The sequence below is a fragment of the Pocillopora damicornis genome, chromosome 11, assembly GCF_964200805.1.
Source record: "Pocillopora damicornis chromosome 11, jaPocDami1.2, whole genome shotgun sequence".
Classification (NCBI taxonomy): domain Eukaryota; kingdom Metazoa; phylum Cnidaria; class Anthozoa; order Scleractinia; family Pocilloporidae; genus Pocillopora; species Pocillopora damicornis.
The window spans coordinates 19,507,571-19,514,919 of record NC_142680.1 but is presented as its reverse complement, the minus strand read 5'-3'; positions in this window follow the sequence as shown (position 1 = coordinate 19,514,919).

Genomic DNA, 7,349 nt, shown 5'->3' with positions numbered 1-7,349 from the left:
CACCAAGTGATTGAATGAAAAAAATTATTAGATCTTAGTTCGCTGGAAGAAAGTGAAAGATGTAGTTGTACATTTTTCCTATTCCATTTCTTCAGATTTCCCTTCTATCCGCGGTTAATCATTCGTACTCCTGGATAAAAAATACTTAATGAGAGAAACGTGTCTCCCATGAAAAATCAGAGCACAATGACCTGAACAGGGCAACTGAAGCTCTTCACCGCCACCCCCCGCCTCCCTTCCACATCCCCCCTGGCGCCAAGGTCAGTTAAGGCCCTTCATGGCCTTTCATTGCAGCGTTTAGTCATTGCTGATCATAAACCAAATTAATTTTGATTGTTTTCTTTAATACCCTTTTATGTAAATTTTTACCAATGCTAACTTTATCCTTCCCTTTTTCCTAAATTGATCTAGATAATTAGTTTTTTCACTTTAACTTAATGAATCTACACATTCTCATTGTTTGAAAACCTACTAGTCCCCAAGCTGAGGTTATCCAGTAATGTCCTCGCTCTGTAAATTTAACGATTAAACGCACGATATAATTATAAAATCAAACAGACTGCCCAAGCATTGCATGCAGAACTTAATTGGTTTTTGTAAAACTCGCTGCGCATTACGCGAAAAAACCAGCGTTTTCTACCATTTCTAGCATTTCCAAGTTCTCCTCTCAGGCTATGTTCTTGATGACCACGCTGGGCACGGCCGCGGAAGAGACTTGGGTAGGGAGTCAATTTTCTTTCTAACAAGAGTGGTATACTTACCCTATCCCCACAAGATGAATAACTTACGATTTCATTGACCGTATTTGGTGCCGACGTTGTATGTGAGGTCTTGCATACCACGTTGAAGGGTAAGTGTTGAACATTAATTCACCGTACCATTCTTGGTAGAAAGAAAATCGACCTCGTACCCAAGTCTCTTCCGGGGCCTTGCTCAGTTAGTCTGAGTTTTGGTATTGAGATATGTCCCATGATGAAGTGATCTCAGATCGTAAACTTTGGTTCAGAAAAAATGCCGATCGGGAGGATTTTTGGGGGGCGGAAACCGCCTCCGCGTGGACAATGGTCGAAATCGTAGTGCGCAGCCTTGACTTCGTCTTATAACTGGAGTAATGGTAATGGCAAAGCAAGCTTAAAATGGCAGAGAACGCCGGAAACCACAACGGACACTCAATATGTTAGTAAATTCAATTGACTTTACGTGTAAAATGTTCATATTTCGATATATTTATCGTTGTAAATCGACCAAATTCAAAACCAAATTCTCAACGGTTCCTGTCGCAACTTAACGCCTAATCACACAAAGCGTGACGCATATATGGATTAATTGTTTGCTTTTCGTAGAAACGTGAGCTTGAGACGCCTGTAGTATTTACATTTGTTAATATGAACTGTCATATGGCGTATATTACGCCATACTGTCAAGACGGGTTAATGGATTGTTAAAGTAAACAGACTTATTTTATATTCACGTTAAAATATGGGAAGTGAGTGACAACATTAACAGACCATAGACGACCTCTGAGAGGCCAACAGCGAGTAGAACCGGCTGTCGGGGAAGTTATAGAAATTTAAACATCCAGTTGAGCATAAAATAAATACCAATTCGGTTTGAGAATTCAACTAGCTTTTTTCGGTGCCTTGAACGTTACTGTCTCTAAACGATACGGATTTTTCAGCGTTTTAGCAGCCATGATCAGAGAAAATTCCGACAGGAGAATTATGGATAAGAGAGTGGCCGTTCATTCATCAACCTGACCGAGCGCTACGTATGGCTAACAACTTGTCAGCAGCTGATTGGCGATATCAAACACACGTAAAAGAACATCGTCTTTTTTCACGTGTGTTGTTACGGCTTTTCTCAGGGCTGGAAATCCTTGTATAACACCGTAGTTTCTGTGATAAATGCGTAAGATAGAAAAAGCTCGAGTATTTTGTGTGTTTCGAAGTATTCAATTTTTATTTTGCGTAGCTTTTCAATATGCGGGCAGTGAGTAAAATGTCCCCTCCTATTGTGATAGTATGTTAAACCAACTGACGAGGAATGTTTTTCTTCTATGATTTTATTTATTAGCGTTTTCACTTCTTGTTTTCGAAATACTCTGTACACGGCTTTATTTGAGCGTCGTGTCGGTTTTCCTCGGTATGCAAATGAAGAGCGTTACAGAACGAGTACACATCCCGCATGCAATTTACTCGTCATGCCTTAATAAAAAGGCGTCAATAAACACACAAGAATTGAAATTATTTACAAAGAGGCTCACAACGGCTTCTTTTCAGTAGTGCTGTAATGACGTTTAAATTCAACACCAAATTTTGATGCAGTGATATAATAGAGCAGAAAAAGCCGAAGATTTAGTTACTGGCTCTAGCTATGGCACTTAATCCAATCCAAGGAGGTAAATCAATTGATTTGCATGATGGAATGTGTTTTGTAGCAGACTTGATCAGTAACTGCTTCTTTGAGATAAATGACGTCAACATCTTGTGTTTCCTAGGTTTTCAGTCATCCACTGCGGTTGAGCTATGTCTGATGTGTTGCCTCTGTCTTGCTGTTGGAGTTATGCTAGAATTATCCCTTGTCGTGATAATCTATTTATCTGATGAGTTTAACGGAAAGCATTGATTTTTTTAGCTTTAGATCATTTCATACATTGCAAGAGCTTTTAGTCTTGTATATCATCATGTTTTGTTTTAATGTCATGGGTAAAGGCAAGTGATTTTAACAGAAGTGGGTGGGGAGAGTCCTAACTAAGCCTCTTACTGACAGTTGGAGGTATGTGAATTTGTTTTATTTTTGTAAATTCTTACCTTTCATAATAACCTGAGGGCAGCCCCTCCCCAATCAGGTACGTTTTGTTTACCGTATTTAAATTTGTCAATATGAACTGTCAAGACAGGTTCATTGTTTTGTTAAAGTAAACAGACTAATTTTGTATTCATGTGAAAACATGGAAAGTGTTAATGACATCATCTACAGACTATAGAAGACCTCTGGGAGGCCTAAAGCAAGTAGACCCGGCCGTCAGTTATGGGAAAATTTAAACATTCAGTCGAGGATAAATAAATACCATCCATTATTTGGAAGTCGGTGTGAGAATCTAAGCAACGTTTTCCTTGTGACTTCTTTACAACTTTGGGGAGCTGTAATGCATGCAAGCTGATATGATCATTGTTAGGAAAAGTTTTGGGGTTGTGGAAAGTTGTGTCAATGATACAGTACCACCCACTAGAGCCGTGTAACTCCTTCTTTGTCGTTCTTCATGGCTAATTCGTGCACGAATGTGTTCAGGTTTTTTAGTTATAGCTGTCCGTGATTATTCAGTTAAGTCTTAACTATTGATCTCTGTTTGAAAGGATGCCGTTCAGAGGTAGAATCTCGTCCAGGTTTGCTTCAGGAGATTGACGATGCAAGCAGCAACCGATGCTTTCTTGATTATGAGCTTGATATTGACTCTGAATTGTGTCCCTCCTTCTGGAAATGCTCTGAAGAAAATAGAAGAAGACAGCCTGATAACTACTTCATCGATAATACGCAGGAGTGTCGGGATAAAAGCGGTTTCATCAAGAAATAATACTTTACAATAATCAATGTTAACGAGGATTAAAGAGTATTAACAATTTTTTTTTATTGCAGGTGGTGACAATAAGGAGGAACTACGAGGGAAAGTAAGAAGTTAACAGGAAATGGAAGGACTTGCTTCCCACGAAAATAAATCTATAAATATCCAAATGTAATCTTTAGTAGGACATACTTCAGTCCGATTTTTACACAGAAGATTATAATTTTTGGTAGCAAGAACAATCGCTTACTAGTTGGTTAGTGGTACGGCAGAGTTTCACTTGCCAGTTCTTGGTTATACGTATCACTTTGAAAAACGAGGATATGAAATATCTATTAATAATAATATCTAGGATTACTGTCAAGTGAACGCGAGTTGAAGTCTATTTTATCGTCACAACACAAGAGTGTTGCCATAGTAAAAGTTGTAGGTATAAATGTACAACCAACCTGATGGGATCACATGTTTGTTACTGAATGAGGTCAAGAAGAAGATGTAACGTTAAATCCTCACTACAGCACTCACAGGCTGTAATGGCTCTGTTTAAATTTACGGTGTCTGTGAAAATATTTCGTTCCCACTCTAATTGAAGTTTTATTGAAGTCATTTACCAAAGAGGGAGACAAAAGTTTCCAGTAATGGTGTCATTGTAAAGCTTTGTAGACATTAACCTTCAGCATAAGGTCGTAACATCTTGAATTTTGATAAAAGTGGCAGAGTTACTAGTTTGTTTGCTAATGGAAACCACACATTTGAGCCCCAACAGGTTGGCTTACGTGTTGAAGCCCGGTCAACTTCAACTTCAGCTTCAACTTTATTTGCACTGTTCAGATGAATTAATCTTACACATACAGAAAACATAATCACACAAATGTATTATTTAAATATTATTTAAATATTATTTAAATATTATTTAAATATTAACTAATAGAAAATCTAGGGAGGATGTGCGCAAAGGCCAAAGGAGCCGAGGCTTTCGAGTTCGCCATTGTCATGTTTGAGATATAATCAGGAAAAAAAAAGACCAAAAAAAACCAAGATTTATACTGGTTAGAATTAAGATTAATGGGCACATCATTAGCATAATCTATAGCAAATATCATACTAACTGAAGCAATTCTTAATCAGAGGGCCTACTGTGGCATCTAATATCATTGATTGGAAAGAAGGAATATTTTATACTGATTTCTAATAGCAGGTTCAGTAAGGGACTTTGAGTGTGATGGGACACTTTCCCACACTTGAACTGCCTTATATCTAAACATAAATTTGCCGTAGACTGCATGAATGTTCTATACAAATTTCCTTGGGTAGCATATCGAGTTTTATGTGAGTGTAAACCTATATCTACTATGCAACGCACGCAACATTTTAACGCAACATGTTGAAACACTGTGAGATTGTGTTGGGAATTGGTGCAAGAGCTAGCCAAACACGCGCAACATCTTGTAACATCCCGAAATGTTACAACAAAAATTTGACCATTTTCAAACTTGATCTAACATCTTGCAACATTGTGCTACAGGGTAACCAAACGTGTGCGTCTAGTATATAGCCTTTACACCAAAAGTTTAAATTCACGCAAGGGCTTGAAAATATGAATGAGCCAGTCGAGATTGCTTCAAAACCTGAAAAAAATTCTTTCAAAACTCATTTATTGACAAAACACCTTATCAACTTTATCATTACTTTGTGTAAGTAAACGCAGGCATTTTACACGTAAAAAATGAAATTAAAAAACATGATGACTCTTTAATCCATTCAGTACTTGTTCAGGAGTCCATTACTAATGGTAATGATACAATGATTAAAAATAAACTTGCTTTTACTGTTGTTTATGTTTGTTTCCAGATAAATTCTAAATGTCTTTAAGCCAGCTGCTGAGCCCACACGCCGTTCAGCGGCGTGAATTGTATTGACGCTTCTGAACAGGAAGACTTGTTGTCTATATAATTAACTCCATGTAAAGTCAATTTCTGCAATTTTCTTGAAACAATAATGCAAATGGAAGGTTGTCGACCAATCAGGGCGTGCGAAGATTCGTTGTTTTCCTACTTCACCATAAAACGAAATAATGAAGCGTTTAATGCGACTACTGACACCCTGTCGAGTTGTAGGAGATAAATAACCCATCAGAAAATAAAGCAAAACACTTCGTGTGCCAGTTTTCCTTCCGTTGTCTACTACGGTTCATCTTAAGAAAACTACATTTCCTTTTCCCCTCTCCTCCTTTTCTTTCTGCTGATTGATCGATTTGAGAAGCTTTGATTGTTCCTGCAACAGCTCGTAGATTCCACTGATCCTAGCGTGTGAGACAAAAACAGGTTTAGATATTTATAACATTATAATTTTCAGCAATGTGTTTTTTAGACAAAAGACAAAGACAGGTGGGTTCCATGCTTTATACTACATTGCGCATCATACGCATCATAACATTATTTCATAGATGCATTGATATAAAAAAATATTTCTTTCTGTTCATTCCTTCGGGTATATTTCCCAGAAAACTTCCACGACACTCGAAAAGGGAGAAGTTGCAAATATTCCATCATTCTATTCACTAATTTTGTTTCCAACTAGATAGTTGAAGTTTGTAAAATAGAAAGAAGAAAGTTGTAATTGTGCAATCAGGTAGGTTCACCCATTCTCCAGTTCTCTCGTTCCAGACTTTTTCATTCCTACATTTAAGAAAAAGTCTCTGACTTAAAGATGGTACCTATTCTCCTGCTCCTCCATTCTTTTCAGTAATGGATATAATGCAGGGGGGAGGTCTAGGGATGTGTTTCCTTCATCATCATCTCCTTCCGGCCGGCTGAAACCCAAAAGCTTCTCATAGAGCTGGAAATGAAATTTTTGAAATACAACTTACGGAGCAAAGACAATTTTTTTTGTTTTTTTTGCTTTTTGTTTTGTTTTTTTCTTCTGAAAGTCTGTGTTAAGTGAAACTCCGCAAGTTATTGCAAACTGCTGAAAGTAGGCCACGAAAAGTTCAATTTTACATTTTGCCTTAAACTCATGAACGAGTGAACGAGTTTCATTTCACTGGCTTGACAGAGGATTAATTTTGCAGTTCTTCCGCGTCTAATAGTCAAACCTTTCTGCGAGGATCGCGGGCTCGTTTCCCGCACGGTTGCCACCAATTATCACCATTAGTATGTGATGGGACACAGAAAGTAACATTTCGCGACGTCTTGCACGAGGACGACAATCGCACTAAAACTTCTGTCATTTTGAATTAAAAAAATTCTTATGACAATTCAGGCCTAACCTCTCACGCAATTTGTTGGTCAGTTGGTAAAGCTACAAAACAAAGCTATAAGAATCATCAACAATGTACCAATTCGTGACCATGTTACTCACCACTATATAGGCCTTGGCCTACTTAAGCTTCCTGACATAATTAAATTGAGTACGTGTCAACTATTCTATAATTATATTGTAGACAAAAAATCTTCTAATTTTGCACTTTCTTTTGTATCTGAGATCCATGATTGTATGCCACTAGAAATACATCTTTGTAACACCTGAACCCTAGCCCCTTCAGAATAAATATAAGGAAATTCTTCCCAACAGTTATAGGGTGCTACTATTGGAATGATATTCCTATGTTTATACGGGAGAAGTCCACTAAAAAACTTTTTAAAAGAGCACTTTTCTCACATTACCTTTTCCAGTACTGATTAATGTCTTCCTCTGACAATGTCTTATTTAAATATTTGTTGTTTAAGGTGTGATTCCTATTCCCTCTCTTATATTTGTATCTTATATTTGTATCTTACATCCTATA